The 19,555-nt window shown below is 37.8% G+C and overlaps 1 protein-coding gene across 1 annotated transcript in view; it reads left to right on the top strand.

Moving 5' to 3' along the window:
* The first annotated feature begins 73 nt into the window (after window positions 1-73).
* The window catches only part of MAMLD1 (mastermind like domain containing 1), a 276,638-nt gene continuing 257,156 nt past the window's right edge, over window positions 74-19,555 (top strand). The window contains exons 1-2 of the mRNA XM_068957705.1: window positions 74-631; window positions 1,754-1,875. The gene's annotated coding sequence lies outside the window, so the exon portion shown is untranslated. The remainder of the gene's footprint in view (window positions 632-1,753; window positions 1,876-19,555) is intronic.

Genomic DNA, 19,555 nt, shown 5'->3' with positions numbered 1-19,555 from the left:
GTGGCGGCGCCGCCGCTCGTGGGCGGTCCCCGCCGGGAGGCTGCCGGCCGGCCCGGCCCGGGCTGAGGGCGGCGGGCGGGGCGCGTGTGGCGCAGGCCGGGTTACGGCTGCTTTCGGGTCTCCACGGAAAGGGCCGTTTCCTCACAGGCGGCGCCACGGGGGGCGGGGGGGGAGTCCTGGGGCTGGCTGCTGAGGCGAACACCCGCGGCGCGGCGCGGCCCGGCCCGCCGGTGGGACAGCGCCCGGCCTTCCCGTTAGCTGAATGACGAGGTGCAGCTGGTGCTGCCGGCCTGCGGCCGACGCCCTCGGAGTTCAAAATGGCGGCAGAAAGGCCCTGCTGCATCCCACGCCCCAGTGCTGTCTGCGACCAGAGAAGCAGGAAGGTGGCCTGCTGCGAGGCCGGCCAGGCCGTCTGCCCTGTGCGGCAAGGCCGGCCAGATGCAAGGCCGTCTGTCTCGCTGCAGCTGCGAGGCCGGCCGGACCGGCGAGGCCAGCCATCCTGCCTGCGCCGCGGGGGGGCCTGGCTCGCTCCCCAGGCTCCTTTCGGAAGGGTCGAGAGAAGCCCCGGTGCCGTGCGAGTAGGCAGCGTGGAAAAGCTGCTGGGCTGACGGGGAGAGCCTTAAAGCAGAAAGTGAGCAAACCAAGCCGCCGCGGCCTGGGCGAGGCGTTGGGGGGTGGAGGGAAGCGAAGGAGGAGCGAGGTAGAGGAAGGCAGAAGTGGGAAAAAGGGGGAACCCTAAGGCAAAAACATGGTGACAGACAATAAAATAGTGATAAAACACACAGCTCGGTGTGTGTTCGGTATATTGTTATCGGTATATACTCAGTTCGGTATATTGTTATTTTATTTATTCTATTTCATGTTATTTTCCTAGTGTGTATCTCCAAACCACGTCAATGAGACATGATTATACGTGGGATTTGAAAATGAGCGTCAAGTAAAGTAGTTAAAACACTTCTGTACTAAATAATGAATTTGGGAATCGTGCTGAATGTACAAATAAGTAGGATAAATGAAAGGCATTTGGCACATCAGCAACTGTGAAAATTCAGTGGTCTTCTCCCTTCCCTCCCCTCTTTCTTGGGCCAGAAGGTCATCTTTGACAGAATTTGCCAGAGTACTGTGTCAGCCCCCCTTGCTCAGGGGAATCACTTTTTAAATGGCGACAGTAAACAATGAATGTTCTGCATTACTATCTTTAGCATTTCTAATACAAATATTTTGAACAGCACAGTTGTTTGACAGTAAAGGCGTTTAGAGGTGTTACCTTTGCTACTTTTGTTGTGATCTCTCGTAGGCTATCCCTTGAAATAGGCAGCAGGAGTACGTGAAGGCCTACTGAACACCATAAAAACCAGTGACCTTATAATAAAAGATAATTTGTAAAAGAAGGGCATTAACATAGGTGTATGGCCCCGTTATATTTGTTCATTTTAACTTTCATAACCAATACATATTTTACATCAGAGTATATATCGCTTTATGTTTTAACAGAGTTCCAAAATGAATGGAAAAAATAAACTGATTTTCCTGAAGTGAAGGATTGTAAACATGTGAACTTTATAATTTTGGAGAGATTTTCCTTGCATGTAGCATCTTTGGAAAAGAAAGAAGGGAGGAGGAAAGAATATTCACAAGAAGGAATGATTTTGCAGTAGAAGTGAACGAATGCTGATTTCAGTAGTCTAGAATTTTTCCTGTTAAACCATATTTTAAAACATGAGAAGTCTCAAAATAATTTTAAAAATTGCAGGAACTCGGAGGTGGAAAGAAGGCTGTAATTTGCTAGAGCCCCACAGAAAGAGATGGGCTGTTCCTGTAGTTCGCTGAAGAATCTATCTTCCAGAAAGGCAGAGGAGCGTTGCACAGCGAAAGGTAAGATCAAAGCGATGTTTCTTGTCCTCATGACTAGTAGGTATTTACAGGTGAAACTTCACCAGTGCTCCCAGTAGTGTGGAACCATACTGGACAGGGTTGGGTGATTCTTTTCTAATTATAAGCCGTTCAAGTAGTTCTTGTGATAGCTGCTTTTGCTGTATCCTTCAAATGTACCTTGTAGTGAATGTTTTGTATTGTAAATTATTTTATAGCTGATAAGAGTTTAACTGCTGAGACTTTGTTTTCCTGATTGCCATTTTCAGGATTTCCTATCATTTTCATTATCCTTTTTTTTTTCCTACATAGTTTTAATATGTTCAAAATATTCTAGATGGAGTCATTCTAATCCTTTATACAAGGCCATAAGGGCAAGAGAGAATAATAGATAACATAAATTTAAGGTCACTGTAATTTTTAAAGGGTTATTATTTTAAATGCCCTTTAGCTTTAAGCTATTTCAGTCTTATTACACGCGCATGGTTGGTTGAAGAACCTGTTGAATCTGTTCGGAGTTGCAAATGTTTCATGAGCTTTCCTGCTTTTTCTGGTACTTGCTTTTTGTATTCTTCCACTGCATAATTACTGCGTATGTGAGGGTTGCTTACTTGGGGAAGAGTACAGGCCAAAATTTTTTCTCTAAGTGTCAAATTTGTTTTCCTCCTGTGTAACCTATACTAGGATTTGTATCATGTGTTCAATCACATAGGTAAAATATAATTTTCCTGACTTAAGAGAAATTCTTCAAGCTGCTTAAACTTTCAAGTCTAACAGTTCTAAATAAAAGGTAAATGACAAGAGACTTGTGTGCTACAAAAAGTGAACAAATATTAGGTTGAAATCTTCATGTCAGAAAACTAGCATGTTCAGTTTGTAGAAACCTTGTCCAATACATGATGATTCACTGGAAAACTGAAAAGCAATTTGCAGCATCACCTAAAAAAGACCTCAGATAGTCAAATTTTGACTATGTCTTCAATTTTGCTAGTGATGAATAGCAAACTGACTTTAGTAGATTTCCTCAGGATGTAAGATCATGATCTCAAGTATACAGTGGTGAATGTGAAAAAGAATTTTTTTCAGATCCTAGCAAACGATTGGCTTATGATCTTAGATCCGTGTAATTGTTTTGGCCACCGTGGCTTTGACATGCCAACACCAATTTCAAATTATCTACTCTTGGCACAGTATCAGACACAGTAATCTCGACGACAGGAAATTCTACAAGTTTGCTGTACGCTTCTGTAAAGTACACTTCATTTCACTGTCTCTAAACGTGCTTTCCTTAGAGTATCCCTTATTTTAATTTTATGATGGAATAAAAATTGCTCGGTTTCCATTAGAGAATGTGTTACCGCTTTCTGTGCAGCTAAAACAATGCCTAGTACATCATTTATAAGGATGCGGGTCTGATCTCATCTAGATAGGCAAGCATTGCTGTGTTTCTTGTCGAATCTACTAAGTAGCTGATTTTACATGATTCGGTACACAGCAATGTCCTGAGATATCTCAGGTCAAAATCAGGTCAAGATACATAGTGATCAGTTACAGTATAATGTTAATTTTGGAAGTAGGTAAAGATATGCTGAGTGAAGTATATTCCAGGATGCTGGAGGTCAAAACTGAATTTTCAGCTGTTAATAAACCATGCAATAGAAATAAATTTACTAAAAGACAAGTTCTATTGTCTGCTATTTAATAATCGGCATTCACTGGAAGCGATGACGTGTTGGCGTATGAACATTCACAGCTATTTGCAGCCTCTTAGAACCCCAAAGGCCTGTGAAGTGTGAGGCTGTGATGCACTATTTGTTTGGCAGTGATACCATCTTGAGGAGTTCTGTTAACCTGCTCCATTTCCCCTCCTTTCTTTGTTTTACTCTCTCTCTCTCTCTAGATCTCACTGCCATTTGCTGCTAGCTGAAACTGTGGCAAAAGGGTGTGGTTCCACATACTGTAAAAAAAAAAAAAAAATTATATATATATATTTTTTTTCTTTCTTTTTTTTTTTTTTTAACCTCCCAGGGTTATTTTTAACATTGATCATCCCACTGATCCTATTCACAACATAATCCCTAAACGCTAGTGAAAATATTTACATGTGTGGAGCAAATATGAGGGTAGGAATCTCTAAATGTGGCTTTACAGAGCGGAGTGCAAGCATTAGCTTTTTGCATTTGTTTGCAGTCAAATATACTGCTTTATGTAGTAGTAACACTAAGACTTGCAAAAGTCTTCCTGTTAATTTACCAGTATTTTTCTTTGATTTAATACCTATAACTACTTGTCTATATCACAGTTACTGTATAGAAAAAATTTCACTGGAAAACTTTCTCCTTTGTAACAAAAATTTATGCGGGTAATGTCATGTGAAAATGAAGTGCACTGTAGCTATTTAATAAAGCTTTACTTCCCTGGTTTAGAATTAGCTCCATAAATCAAATCCAAAGGCATTATCAAAAAGAGGTCTTCTGTCCAGAGTCCATACATTTGTTGGTGAAAGAATGCAAGGAAGCTTTCTGGCATATTGCCAGAAATTAAAAACAAACGTAACTTGCTTTGATTGTACTAGATGCTCCTCTTCCATTTACTTTTCTCTACTATTCAAGCAGTTGAGTGCCATTTGACTTCAAACTCTTGAATACAGACAGAATAAATGTCGTCAGAAAATACTTGCGTGCACATCTTAGCAGGTGCTTTGCAGATGTGGAAGCATGTAGATTGGACAAGGTGAATTATGAAAGAGAAGTGTAAGAAGGATCCTTTTTGGGGAGGTCAGGCGAATGAACACTTAAAACAGCTTCTGCAGTAGCAGCCTAGGTGGAAACTCTGCATGCTGTTCAGATCATCCTGTGGCTGCAGGAGACGTTCACTTTTCTGGAGTGTATACATAGGAATTTTTGACAGAGAGGCATATTTTAGACACATGCCTACTGTGGGCACACCTTTAATTTTACACATTGCTTATGTAGTTTTGCTGTGTGTGCAGTGGAAGAAAGCCAGCGATTCACATGTACTGAGAAGGTCCAGATGTGACATACGATGAAGCAACAGGAAGATCTTGATCTTATTCTATGAGGGAGTTAAACCCTTAAACGTCCATTATAGCCAAGAGTTTTTCAGACACTTCATTGCAAATACTGGGATTTGTGACGAGGTCTTTGCTTTTCTCAGAAAAAAATAGGAAATATCCAATAGCTGGGTGATAGCTAGCTTTTGGTGATACCCATATGCATTCCAGTCTCTGACTTTATGGTACCCTTAGTACCAAATAGTTGTTGCAAGTCCCCAATTTTCTTACCACCTGGCACAAGGAGACAATTGTTATTCCTCTCCAGAATGCTACATTCTCATTTAAAAAGTTGTCCAAACACTATTTGGCCTCTTATGCCCAGTGGGAGTCCAAGATATCTTAAAGGCAAATGTCTTTACTTCCTGCAGTTATGCTTATTTTCATATGTTATTTAAAGCATCTGAATCTGTATATGAGGTACCATGCAGTGCCCTTTTTTGAAAGGGAGGTTCTTCTCTGTGCTATCCAGTGTGCTAGACACCCCCCTCCAACATATAAAATGTCCTGCCTTGGCCCTTTTACATCAGCTCTTGCTGCTGTGTTGTGTTTTTTTTTTTTTTTTTTTTTTTTTTGTATGTGAACTGGGAGTCAACTGTGTGAGCATGAGACCTGAAAGGTCTGCTAAGGAGTTTTAACTACTTAGTGATTTGTTCCTAAACTTTTTGGTTGCTAATATTCAGAGATTATCCTGGTCCTTCTGCTGTTGTGAAGGTTAAAAGAAGGTTATAAATATAGGCTGAACACTAAGCTAGCTGATTTAGAAACATCTTGTGTAGCTCTCGGTAACAATCTTTTTTTGGTTGAGATACGTGGCTTCATGCTGAGGTAATCTGCAGCTCATAGTAATGAGCTCTCCTTCCCCTGCTGATTATTATGTCCTATTCCACAAGCAACTCTGCAGTCTGCAGCTGCATTAAACATTTTTAAAGACAAGACTGATCAGCACCCTTGTATGGCCGTGGGTCCACAACGAAGGTTCATGCCCTCCTTAGAGAAAAAATAAAAATAAATAATTTTTTTTCTAACTGTCTGCACTCCTGCTATAAAGGAGTCCATCTAGCTTCATAATTATTTCACTTCATCTCTTTTCAAATGCAAGATGTTACAGAAAGCTTTGAAAGATCATTTAGAGCTATTTCTAATAGCTGGAAAGTTTGCGGTACTGGTGGTAGCTGTAACATAAATGGATTTTTATATTTCCTTGGTAACATCCACCTTATGTGAGGATTATGATGTCTAGGAATTCTTCATCAATTTTGCTATGTTTGGATAAGTACCTTTGGATTTTATCTCATCTGAAAGCACTTAAAACAATGGGAGAAAACAAATTAGCTCAGCATTTTGAATTAATTGTAGAAGATATTCCGGGCAAGAGCTACAGGAAAAAGAATTCATGTGGCAGAAATGAGTGCGTTTTCAGACTGGTCCTCTGTGTTCTTCTGTAATCAAAATACTACTTTTTGATTATGGATAAAACACTCTAATAAAAATGGAAAATGCCAAAGTTTCCTTTTCTGAATTCAGTGGAAATTTGCAATTACCATCTTCTCTGAGATAGTGTCTGCCCTTGCCCCCATCTCGAGGGTCAGTCTAGTTCTGCTTTGTTTTGTTTCCTTTTCTAGACTATCTGATCAACATAAGTTGTGTTAAAGATGGCATCAAGAAATGGCCAATTATGTTATAGGGATGGACACTATTAACTTGGGAAGAAATGTTTCTTTTAACTGATACGGGTTGCTTTTTCTACTCTTAACATCTAAAAATATTTGAGATAAAATGGAAACTTATAAAACACATGTCAACATAGATATCTATATGTTGTCTGTATAGAGTTGGTATGCCTATTTATTATCCTGATGTTTAGAAAAATTTATAAAGGCCTAATCTATAGCCGTATTAATTTTTTAAAACTGTTTGTAAGGTTCTATGTAAGATTTTAAAATAGATAGTTCACTTCTGTCTTGCTCTTTTCTAATAATCATGTGTATGTTACTTTAATGAGTCTTATGGATTTTGCTGTGCTCATAACCATTGTATTTGAGCATCCGTTGTTTCATGTTTTTCCTTACATGTATGTATTGAAATTTTAGGTTATGTTTTAAAATAATACATAATCTCATAGCGTCTCTGTTTTCTTTTGTTTTCCGGGTTGTTTCATATATACTGGGCTTAAATGCCCTCTTCCTTGTCGGGAGTCTTGGTTTCTACCTCCCTGTTGTCCCTGTTAGTAAACTCGGTGTGTTTTTGTGAGCAATAACTTTGTAATAACACTAAGTGTTGCCTTTTCTTAGGGGGCCTTTGAAAGATAAAGCTGAGTAGAATCAGTTATTTCCACGGTGTTAATCTAAGTGTACATTGGAGTACTCCATATTTTATTTTAATCATTAATCAAAATGTCAAATGAAGTTCCTTTTTAATACATCATCAAGCAGAAATTAAAACAAAATTAAGTTTGATTTATTTTTTTCAAAAACCTGTAGGTATTTTAATTATCAGAAAACATGCTTTGAATTGAAGGCTTATATTCCCATCACTGTGAATGAGCTTTTTATGAAAAGATTTGTATCATATCACTACAGCACAGTGCTCAACATACAGCTGAGCTCTTAAGTAAGATTTTTTTTTTTCCCCCCCTCTTCAAACCTTAATACGTATTCTTTGTCTCATAGTTATGTGAGCTGGACCAAATTTAACAAGTTCCATTAACGTGATGCTACAGTCTTTTCAGTAACTATGCTGCTTCGTCCTTTTCAGCTCTCCTCTAGGTGGCACCATGACCCATAGAACAGGTCCTGCAGACTTCTAAACAAGTCACTTTTAACTATGGCTATCTCAGCTGAGTGATGCAAACGTATTTTCAAACTCTGCTTGATCACCATTCTCTTGATCACTTGTACCATTTCTCTGGACAAAACATTGTTACCCTGTTTCTAGGTCAGAAACACTGATGATTAGGACATGTACAACAAGTGATTTTTAGTAGCTGGAACCATGAATTATTTATAAAATTAAATATGCGTGTATCTCATGTAGATATTTGATTTCTTTGCATTAAAGGGAGGGAGGACCCTGACACCTGTACAGTGTAGACTATAGGAGCAGTAGACTATAGGATACTTCTCTCCTGTGTAACAGAAAACTATTGTTGTCTGTAGGGAACTTCATTTAGATCTAGCTTGGGTATTTCTGCGCTCCACTGAATTGTCCAGAGTAGATATACCTCATAAGGAAGGCGATTGCTATTAAACAGCAGGATACAAGTTTACTGAAACAGGTCACTGTTTTGCAAACATTTATAATATTTGTAAACTCTAGATTGCTTTATGTTCTGTAAGAACAATGAGGAAACACTGGTTTCCTATTCCCCCACTCCAATCCTAGTTCTGCTCTACTGCTGGTGTTATCACTTCTGCATAGCACACGTTATTTCTCTAGCTCTTAAGTATAAAACTCTATGGGATACACGGAAGTGCTACTTCTCAAACATGCTAAGATTAAGCGTTTAAAAATTTAATCTGATCCTCTAAAAAAGGTACAAATCACTTCTTCTGGGAGAACTATGCTATGTGATCATTAGATGCTTGTTTTGTCATCTTGCTTGGTGTCAAGAAAGCATACCAGCTTCAAATCCTTCAGTCCTTTGCTCCACAAGTTCCTGATCTGAACTAAAACTCTAACGTAGATACAGCCTGTGTGTACTGTCTGTGAGAGTACCAGACTGGCAGTGTCACATATGCATTGTGTAATTTAGCATCTATCCTTGCACACACTTTCGGCATTTTTAATAGATCCTCATTGTCTAGTCACGCTTTTTCAACAGTGTCAGTCCAAGCTTACAACAGTAATACGTATTGACTCTGTGTTGTACCTAGACTCTTTTTGACAGAGATGGAGAGCAAATGCTTGTTTAGCAACAAGTTCTAGTCTCTTTTTATGGCAGCACATTGCTTTACTGCACATTTAATGGGCTTTCTCAAATAGAGCTGATTTATACGCTCGCCTAGCAAAGCAAAGTCTTACCGCATTTCTTCCTTCTGCTTTAATAAAGCATTGTTCTTGTGAGCTGAAATACATTTCAGCGGAAAGACAGTATTCTGCTGGAGGTAAATTCTGATGTCACTTGCTGCTATGGATCAGCATTCTGTTGATCAGAAATGCATTGCTATGAGCCATCATTTCTTTCCAAATATTTATTGTGGCTCCAGTTTGTGGAGTTGGAGAAAAACCTAAAAGCAGAGAATAGTCTTGTGGGTTGACAAGCCTGGTCCAAATATTCTATGTTTAGTATATGCTTATATAGTGTCCTGATACACATTGATGCCAACTTCTTTATCTAGATGCTGGTCAGATATTAATGACAGTAGCAGTATGCAAATTTAGGAGTACATTTATTTGTAAAGAAAGAGGAAGCTGAGGCTGTGTGACAGAAATAACAAATTTGGAACAGGTTGGTCGAAGTCTTGTTTCCTAATTCAGAATTCAGGCTTTGATACTAACTTGAGGATTTCTAGAACTCTAGTGCCTGTGGTGTGCTGATGTGTTGATTTTTAGGGTTTCTATAAAATTTAAATTCAAGTACTGCAATAATAGTAAGTTCAGTGTCTCTGCTTCCTTGAAAGCTTAGTTCATTTCTTAGTTTTTCCATTTTTATTACATTATTCTGTTATTTTTTTCAGTTTTGCACATTTCAGGAGTTGGTTTTACCTAAGCTTATCAAAAGTTTATCTTTTCCTAAAAGGTGTAAGTGTGTTCATACTTTCATTTAAATCTGTGCATGACTCCTTTTTCAATGCTGTATCAATGAACTACTGACAGTGTCTTTTGCTATCATTCTTTCTTTTATCACCTTTATATGGCCAGCAGAATTTTGCTATCTAGGGTGGCATTTATGTAGTCAAACCTCTTTTGAAGGAAATCTTTCTAATAGGAAAGTAATGTGTATAAATCAAAACTTCAGTCTTTTTTTTGCTAATAGTTTTGTGTTTTTACATTTATATAACAGCTGATATTCTACAGTGTATTTTCCTTAAATATTCTGATTCATTTTGCAATCATTAATTAGAAGGAAGACCAGAATTTTAAAACATGGCTACATAAGTTTAGCCTGTGAAAATCTAAACATGTTTAGTTCTTGTATTCACTGATGAGAATGCTGGTAAGAGTTTGCAGAATGAATCAGAGTCATTTCTAGAACTCAGAATCTGTGACTCCCTCACTTCTAGCCTCATCAGGAGGAGGTGTTAACCCTCTGGGAGGGTGTCTTTTCTCTACTTCCTCTCTGTGCATCTGGACGCAAGAGGAATGGATCTATATAACTAAATAAGTAATAATAATCCTCTGAGGCATTTGAACATCTGGCATCCTCAAGTTTAGAGTGTATACAGAAATTACCAGAGTTGAAAATAAATGCAGTTAAATCTGTGCAGAGCCTGAAAATAGAATTCTAGATATAAATATTTAAACCCACTTGAAGTCTGATATATCAATTTTGGCAGAGTTGAAGACAGTAGAGCCACAAGTGCTGTTAGCGCCTGTGAAAATGGCACAGAGCAAATGAAATGTAACTAAGTTTTTCAGCTTTATATTCCCACACGTAAAATGTTTCTTTACCCAGTATTTAACATATAAAATCACACTGCCTTTTAACCTCAGGAGCTCTGGACTCATGTTGATGTGAAAGTCTTGAGGACTGTTGATGGGTCTACAAAATGTGCTTGTATACAACTCATTACATATTCTCATCCTATTTAAAACTGTTGTACTGGTTTTAAACATTGCAAGGTACCAGAAGCGCTTATTGTCACCTCTGCAACATGATATTGTTCTGCTTAAATACACTGAAACTCCCCAGTAACTTATATGCTGCAGTTGTGTTCTGCTTGATTTGTTAAATGTCTACTTCCATTTCAGTAATGTAACATTTAATTAATTTTTTTTCTCGTAATTGTTGGTTACCACAGACAGGTAGTAATTTCCTGTGCCGTTTCAGGAACAAAAGAATAAACAAAAAGCTGCTAAGCACTGGTGTGTTTTCATGTGCATGCTTCCCCACTCCAAACTGCGTTCTGCAGCACCACAATTTTTAGTCAGATTACAAGCACAGCAAACTACCTGATTTGTTAATATTCTTTTAGTTGTATTAAATATAGGAGTGTAGCTAAATATTTTAAAATCATCTTATTTGCAAGGACAGTTATTAATGAATGTATTCTCCTGTTTGTTATTAATATCAGCCCTTCAATTTTGCTTTTTTCCCTGAAAATATTGGCAAAATTTCTTTTTATTTCACTGTTGTAGGATCATATCCATTTTTGTTTCTTTACTCTAGGATGATGCCTCAGTTACTCATCTAAGTGAGTTTTAACATCTGTTAAAATATATCTTGTTTTCTAGTGGCTATTTAAACTCCACTCTGATGGTTTTTAACTGAAAATAGGTATTCAGAGCTAGAAATGACAAGGGTTGAATCTGACTTAACCTTATTCACGTAAATAAGTGGTTCCGTTTATTTCCTTAGAGTCAAGCCAAAAGAACGTGAAGCTTGAGAATAAAAGGTGATCTTTCTGGTAAATATATGGCATATAGAGAACTAGCCTTTTCAAATCATTTTATTTAAAAGCATTTTCAAAATGGTCTGTGTAGAAGAACCACTGAAAAAATAGCTGTACATTCACTGGGACTAGACTTTATCCGTCTATGTTTAATTACGCAAGGTTTTATTAAAACTGAATGATATATTCCTTTCTGTATCTACTTGCAGTGAGTAAATAAAACTATATTGCTAGAAAAGTAGCTTGTAAGCAGCAACACTAATTCCCCTCAGTGGCAAAAATATGTCATGAACATGACCTTTTAGGACCTGATCTTTTTCTTTGAATTATTCTAGTGTTTAATGTCAGAGAGGAAAAATGAATAGAAAGAAATTAATAGATCTGTGTTGTGTCATACAATAAATAGAGTTTGCATACTGGGAAGGAATCAGAAACTTCAATCCTTATAATTTAAACATTGTTTTATAAAAAGTTGAAAGATTATTTTTACTTTCTTCAACAGGTGTAGTTATCTTGGGTTATTTAAATGGGAAACTCAAAAAACAGATGTAAATAAACTGAAAGTATGCAGCTAAAAAGGAGAAGAGAGAGAGAGAGAGACACTGAGGTAGAAGGTACCTTCCTGCAATGTCAGTAGCTGTCTTTTTAGTGTTCCACGAGTGTGATGCTGTGGTGTTACTAAAGTACTAATTACAGAATGTGACTTGACATCGAGCATAACGTTTGCCTTTCCATACCTTGGAGATAAGAAGAGATCACTAAAGTAGCTCTAGTTTTTTAGATTATTGAAATAAAAAAAATGTCTTTAGAAGGCCAAATGTAGAATTTCAAGAGTTTACATTGTAGTAGTCTTCTAGTGTAGTCTCCTATAGTAGACACAGGATGCAATATATGTGAAGGAGTGATTTGTGTAAGGTTAGATTGATTGATCCATCACGGCATGTTTACTTGGCATGGAGACACACGAGTTAGGATGAGTTTTTGTCTAGTGGGTGCTATTTGTGTCTTGTACCTTACAGCTGATGAGGTAAAATAGGATAATGTGCTTGCAGCCTTCATAAGTTGTGCAGACAGCCCTAATGTCTCTTACTTACCATTGCCTTCTGCAGCATCGGAAGTGTCCTTACCCGGATTCTCAAACATACCTGAAAGAACAAGCTACATGTAAGGAAACTTCCTGGAGAAACACAGGAAAGAATCCTCTTGAGGGAAATAAACACCAAGTTCTGTGTGATCCCCATGCTGTACTTGGAGGAATGTGCTGTTACGCACAGAGCATCCAGTTTCACTCAACAGAACAAAACACTGAGTTGTATTTTGACGCAGTATGCATGCATGTATGTCCTGTTGCCTTAAACAAGGTATGTACATGCCTGTATGTGTGTTTATGTATGTATGCATGTACATACATAAAAAGATAAGCTGGAACAATAGCTTGTATTTTAGAAGTATCTATACATACTAACAAATGTAGTGGTTTGTGTAATCAAATAGTAGTTTCCAGAAATAACATGGGACCTTCCTAAAGTGTCCTGTCTTTTAGATACAAGTTCGGCTAAGCAATCCCTAGAGAGTGAAACACTGAACTAAATTGAGCTTAGCAATCAAGTATGCCTGGAACAATAGAAAGGATTTTTATTCTCTGTCTGTTTTTTTCCCCCTCTTTATTTTCACCTTTTATTTTCCTGCCGTGTATCTCCTATCTATGTTCGGTGATGCAATAATGAATGTTAAAAACTAAATATTGAAAAATGAATGCTAAACTAAATTATTAATAATTGAAGCATCATTGCAGTCCCCTTCTATAGCATTTGACCTATCCTGCTCCTTACTGGCTTTGACCCTCCACTTGTCTGTTCTTTGGGAATAAATATTGCTAAGACTTGCAGAGAAGGCTCAGAAAAGACAGTTGTTCGTATAAGAAAAGAGGTAATAATGTTTAAGCACCTGTAAGTAAGCCTTAGGAAGTAGCTGAAAAGACAAGTATTTCTTATCTCCTTTTCCACTACTGAATATTGGGATAGTTGGAGAGTCTTTCCCTTTTTACTGTTTATTAGCAGCTACTTCTTACATATTTTCTGTTTCAGCTTCTTCATTTATTTTTTTCTTTTGTTTTTAACGTTTTAAGCTTTGTCCACAACCTTTCCTATCCACAAGAGTTTGGAGAAGCATTTGTTTACATTAAGACTCAGTCTACCCAAAGGAGGATTTGGGAAGGAACTGGTGGTTTCTCTGCAGCTCATCTTTCAGTGATTCTGTGGATTCCTTATGAACAGCAAGTAGTTAGGATATGCATTTTGAGTGCGTTTAAGTACAAGGAATGGGAGTCACTGTTTTGGTTGTCCTACTCTGCCGAGGACTTGGTAGGCCTTTGCCTGGTTGTCTTTTTGGAAATAATACTGGCGTGCTGATTCTCCTTTGACGCTCAGCCCCTCCCCACCCCTGCCACTCGCACACACTGAATTGCTAAGTGGCCAGGGAAGCTAGTGATAGCTACTAAGGATGCAGTGACTGCAAGGTCAAGTCATTGCAGATGTCTCAGGTCATGACATAGGATCTTAGATTCCTTGCAGGTTCAGAAACATCCAAGTGCCAGGTGTGTTAGCTCAGTGCAAGGACCTTTCACCCATTCAAAAAAATTTCAAGTCATTCTATTGTGCCTATATGGTGTTCCAAAGGAGAGCATTTGACAAGTCTTAAGCTTAAAGGAATAAAGCTTAGAGGGAGAAAAAAGAACAAATTTGATTATTTTTCCTTCAGTAAATTACTTTTATTTTGCACCTGTTCAGCCCCAGTATTATCTTCCTAGACTTTCTGTGTTACTTCTGTTCATGCACTTAAGATTCCGATTGCTATCATATGATCCGTAAAGATGACTTTGTTTTATTCTTTCATTACATTGTATAGGCACTGGTTTCATTCAGTGAGAAAGAATTTAATAATTCTGAAAACTATCATTTTGGAAAACATTTGCAAAACCATGTGATATAGGTGAGATAGGGCAAAGTTCTGTTTTTGCACATGTATAAGTAAGTAGTTTGTGCTGCAGAGGTATCTAGAAATACAAATTAATATCAGAGTTGCTCTGTAGTAGCAATGCATATGGAGATTGTCAGAACTGTGTAGGTGGATAGTAATGCAGCAGACTCCTTGGTGTGCTCTTTGAATGGGTTGAATGCAAGCCAGGCAGTCACATTAGCGAGACTGTGCTCTAGTGCAGCTGTCCACTTGACTGGAGCACAGAACTTGGCCCTGTGTACTCTTGTTTTTGTAAACATATTCCAATGTGATTTTTTTTTTCCCCTCAGAAAACTCCTATTAATTTCAATTGGATGTGTGGCTTAAGGTTTCTAATCGGTTTTAAAAATTTCGGACATAGCCCAAGAAGACAGCTTCTCAGAGAAGCGGACATAGAGAAATGAAGCAGCAAAAAACAAAGTAATATCTCCAAGGTCACATAGGAAATCTATTCAAAAGTATTAACTAAGACTAGAGATACTGATTTATGGTTTGACTTTTTTTTTTTAAACCTTAAATTCATTCTGTCTGTGCAAAATTTTTATTATTCACAGCTATCTTTTTGATATTATCAAGAGGTGATCATTACACCTGTTTAATCTGCTCTGTTTTCTATTATGAGATTGCTATTAGTGTGCTATAAATCGGTGTCTGGACCTCTGAATTGCTATCAAAATGTCACCGTTTGTTTTAGGAGTTTCTGCTATCCATTAATACCAGCCAGGAAGGGTAATAGTTCTTCAGAACATTCAGAATAAGAACTAACACTTATGTGGATATCTTTGTATGGTTATAAATTCAGAACAATTTTAGTAGGATTACAGAGCTTTATTCTCTGTCATTGATACAGCTTGACTTGTTTTCAAGGGGTTGATAATGATTTATCTACCCAGATAAGTGAATGAAGAAGTGGTTTTTACAGTTTCTGTTCGAATGAAGTTATACTATAACAATTACCTACTAGTTCTGCTTTGGAAATGTTGTTGTTTATATAGTTATAATGTGGGAATCGTAATGTCCTTTGCCTTTTTTTCAAAGATATTCTGTACAAAGACTAGACTGAGACAGTCAAGACATACTGTAGAGATAAGAGTTCTGTACCTCTTTAGACTACCAAAAGATGATTTGTCTATTTAGAAATTGACTTAGTGTGATGAATTAGCATCAAGAGGAATTCAGAGTTGCTGTATATCTTATGAACGTATCTTAGAAGACTCCAACAAGAGGTTTATTGCCATTTTTTTGCAGAAGGCTGTTAGTGAAAATTATGGATTGCGTTCCAAGAACCATCTAAGTCTATCACAAGATATGGTACTTGTTAAAAGGGTACTAGCAAGCTTTTAAAGTTACAATTTTTTCTGTTTTAATCTTCCACTATGACACTTCTAAATACAGCTTTTCTAAATTTATTTTGCTCTTTGCCTTTTGAAATGCACCATTTCTTCACCTTTTAATGGTGTTGGCATTTTTTACATGGCTTTAGAATGTACTTATTCTGCACAGCACTCTGTCAAAGTTGTCAGCATGACTTCAGAATAAGATTTGTTTCTCAACTTGGTGTTCCCGCTGACACCTTGCTGAGGTGACCTTTTTAAAATATTGTCATGGAGCCATTCATCTTGATAAATATCTATACTGTTCTAGGAAATCCCGGCTATTTCAGTCCTATTACAGGCCTTTTACCTTACCTTTTTATATGTATTATTCGTCAATATGAAACAGTGCAAACTAGAGAAGTGATGTATATAGTAAGAGTATGTAAAGTTTGTTGTCTTTAAATACAGACTTTGCAAATTTTAATGGAGTCAAGGGTGTGATTCTAGTAACCTGAATTGAACTTGTGCCGTAACCTGAAGACGGAAGATTGTCAGTGTGTGTGCGTGCCACTCTGGTTTTCTGTCTATGACTGCTCTAAAGGAATCTTGAAGTCTTTTGGTGAATTTATAGGGAATAAGTCCTGGTATTTTCACAAAAAAATTAGCAAATCTAGCCAGAATGACAGATTTGCCCATGTATTTTGGTAAATATTTTTATTAGCCAAACTAAGAAGCCACAGATTTCAGCAATTTAAATACTTATTCATTCCTTGTGATTGCAACTTCCATGTTATATTCTCAGCACAAGGTTGTCATTTTGCTTTCATATTCATCTGGATAACTATATTTGGCCCGGCATAATTGATATCATTACAGTCGGTATTGGATAGCTAAAGGGTTTTATTAATGAAAATGGAGAGAACAAGAAAGAGAAACTTGATGGCACCAGAAAGTTTAAAAAGAAAGCTACCACCAGAAAGCTTTAAAAGTACATCTATCTACATGTGTTTATATTACACTCTCTAAAACTGTGTCAAGTACTGTACAGACTCAATATGTCTAAGGCATCAGAGTCAGGCTTAGTATGAGCTGCGTAATTGTATTTCACATCAAGAATCTACCAAACTGTGCAACAATATGGTAGGTGGTGTGTGTGTGGGGGGGGGGGGAGTTGTTTTTCTTTTTTTCTAAGATCTTCATATGTTATTCTCTCTCTGAACATGAGTGCAAGTTAAGGCAAAAAAAAGATTAAGAGCCATTTTCAGTTTTTTTGCCCTGCTCAATCATACTTCTCACTTATTTATTATATTTCACCTAATAAGCAGTATGATAATGGCCTTTATATAGTTTAGCTTGATGCTTTGGAATATCTATAGTGTAGGGAAGAAGTACATTAAATTTTGTTCTTGTTTTGTAATAAATTACATGTTTTCTAACTGAGACAAAATTGTGCTGTCCTTTTGCGTCAGTAATCATTTTAATGCTCAGCCACTGCTGGACATCAGTATACGGATTAATCATGTTCTTGAAGGCCTAAGAGATGTATGGTAAATAAACTTTGCTGGATTCTCTCTCATTTTTATTTGGATGAGTTCCACTTATCTATCCTAGGAAGATTAGGATGATAAACGAGAAACCTTTTAGAATTGCCAATAAACAACTAGTTTTTGTGGCTACAAAACTAGGCCTATTTCATTAGATCTATGTGATTCTCAAGTAGATTTCTTGTGGAGAATGCACCAGACTAGGTGTATGAGCTAAACTTCCTCAGGTATGTGGCCTGTTCTGTTCTAGGGATTTTTTTCCTCCAATATTCCTCCAAGAATACTGTCATTAAACTGCAACTGTATATGTCACATTGTACTTAAAAATGCAGTTTTTCTGTCTGAATCCATAGATTTTTCGCCATTCTTCTTACCAAAGTTATTAAGGCCTCTCTTCCAAGAGTCGTTGATCGCTTCCGGCAGGTTTGGAATACCTTCTGATCCTGTTGGTGTCAGTGACAGCTGAACTATCTGAATACCTTGCAATGTTACTATGAGAATAGATGTCTTCAGTGCTTTGGCAGCCTTTCATAGTGCTGAAAGCAGTGACTTTTGTGCTTCTCCCAACCCGACGTAATACAAGTCCCCCCCCTTTTTTAACCAAACAAGACTATCAGTTAGACTATAAATGATTTTAAAAAAAAAGCTTTGCACAGGCCCTTTTGCTTTCTACATATTGTGAATTGTGTTTGGAACCTAGAATTTGTGAGTCTGCCTGCCAGCTTTGAGCACTCAGTTGTTATTATTTAGACTGGAATGTAGCATCCAAGCCCCTAAGACAATTTAAAAATATTCAGCATCAAAGCTCAAGATACAGTGTATGGATGCTATACATGCAGTACTATATGAAAGGGATAGGAATACCCCAAAACAATATATTAAAGCTAAACAGCTCATGGATGATGAGCATATATTCCACTGATTTATTCCTCATGTAGTCTCACTGAAGTCAAGCATAGTGCAAAATAAAAAGGATTGTGCTATGTGAGTAGAGATTTCATTTGGAAACAACTATTGCAGTTCAAGGGACTCCTGTTCCTGGATTAGGAACTTCTGTCATTGGAGAACTTAACGTGTTGCCTATGCAGGGGTAGTCTGTTTAGTGACGGATTGACTGCTCCAGCTAAAAGTGGTCATCAAATAAAGAGAGATAGCTTAGCTGTTGGCAACTTGTGCTTTATCAGTGATCTCTTGGCTGAAAATTCCCAGCTGTCAGAGCGTTCCCGAATCATTTATGTGCAGCCTATAAAGCTACAGGTACCTCAAGGTAAAAAAAGCATTGTGATTACTGGGGCAGATTAGGAGTAGGAAGAGAATGAAGTGTTTTCGTCTGGATGGTTCTTCACTAAATTAAAGGTATTATATTGAAAAAGAGTAGGAGAGGGAGTTAGCAGATAGGGAGCTGTGATGGTTTGATCAATCCAAGTCGCTAAATCCTAGCGAGCGCGCCAGAGATTTGTGCTTATCTTTAGACTCTTAGTCATATTTGCTTTATCACAAGGAAACTAGATTTAAAATACAGTTTACACTGAGAACACTAAAGTAGGGATTAACAACCTGCCACACAGGTATGAAAGGTGATGCGTCAGCAGGCACAGCGTGAGTGGCACAGAGGAGGGCTGGCAATAATCCAAAAGCTGGGAGCCACGGCATCTCGCGCAGAGGCAGCTGCTGCCAGCTGCCCCGAGCCTCAGCGCGCGCAGAGCTGGGAGCTCCTGCTTGCACACAAGCAAGGTGCTCATGATCAGCAGCATCTTGTCTGTATAAAAGAGAATCTCCCAGTTCCCACTGAGCCTCTGCTCTCACAGGTCTCTCTAATTTGTAAAATATAAGTACAGATCAGCACATACCCATCTTGAGAGATGCATGAGCTAGTAAATAGGGCACTCAGAATAGATCATCAAACAGGAACACATCATACTGAAGTGCTTTAAAAATTCTTATGTTAAATTGACTGAAGACAAAATATTAAGACTAATTCAATGTCTTGGGGATCTGTTTAGTGAATTAAAACAGTTGATTTAACAGCATTCATGTTGTGCATGATTCCCCAAGAAAATACTCACATTCTTTAATGATGCTGCCATACCTGAAGTGGGATCTTACATTCTAAGCAAAACTTGCATAGTAACTATAATATGTTTGGATTGACTGGTCAGTGCTAAAAAATAGAATATA

This window comes from Struthio camelus, chromosome 11 (assembly GCF_040807025.1).
Source record: "Struthio camelus isolate bStrCam1 chromosome 11, bStrCam1.hap1, whole genome shotgun sequence".
NCBI lineage: Eukaryota > Metazoa > Chordata > Aves > Struthioniformes > Struthionidae > Struthio > Struthio camelus.
This window is presented reverse-complemented; position numbering and strand designations above follow the sequence as displayed.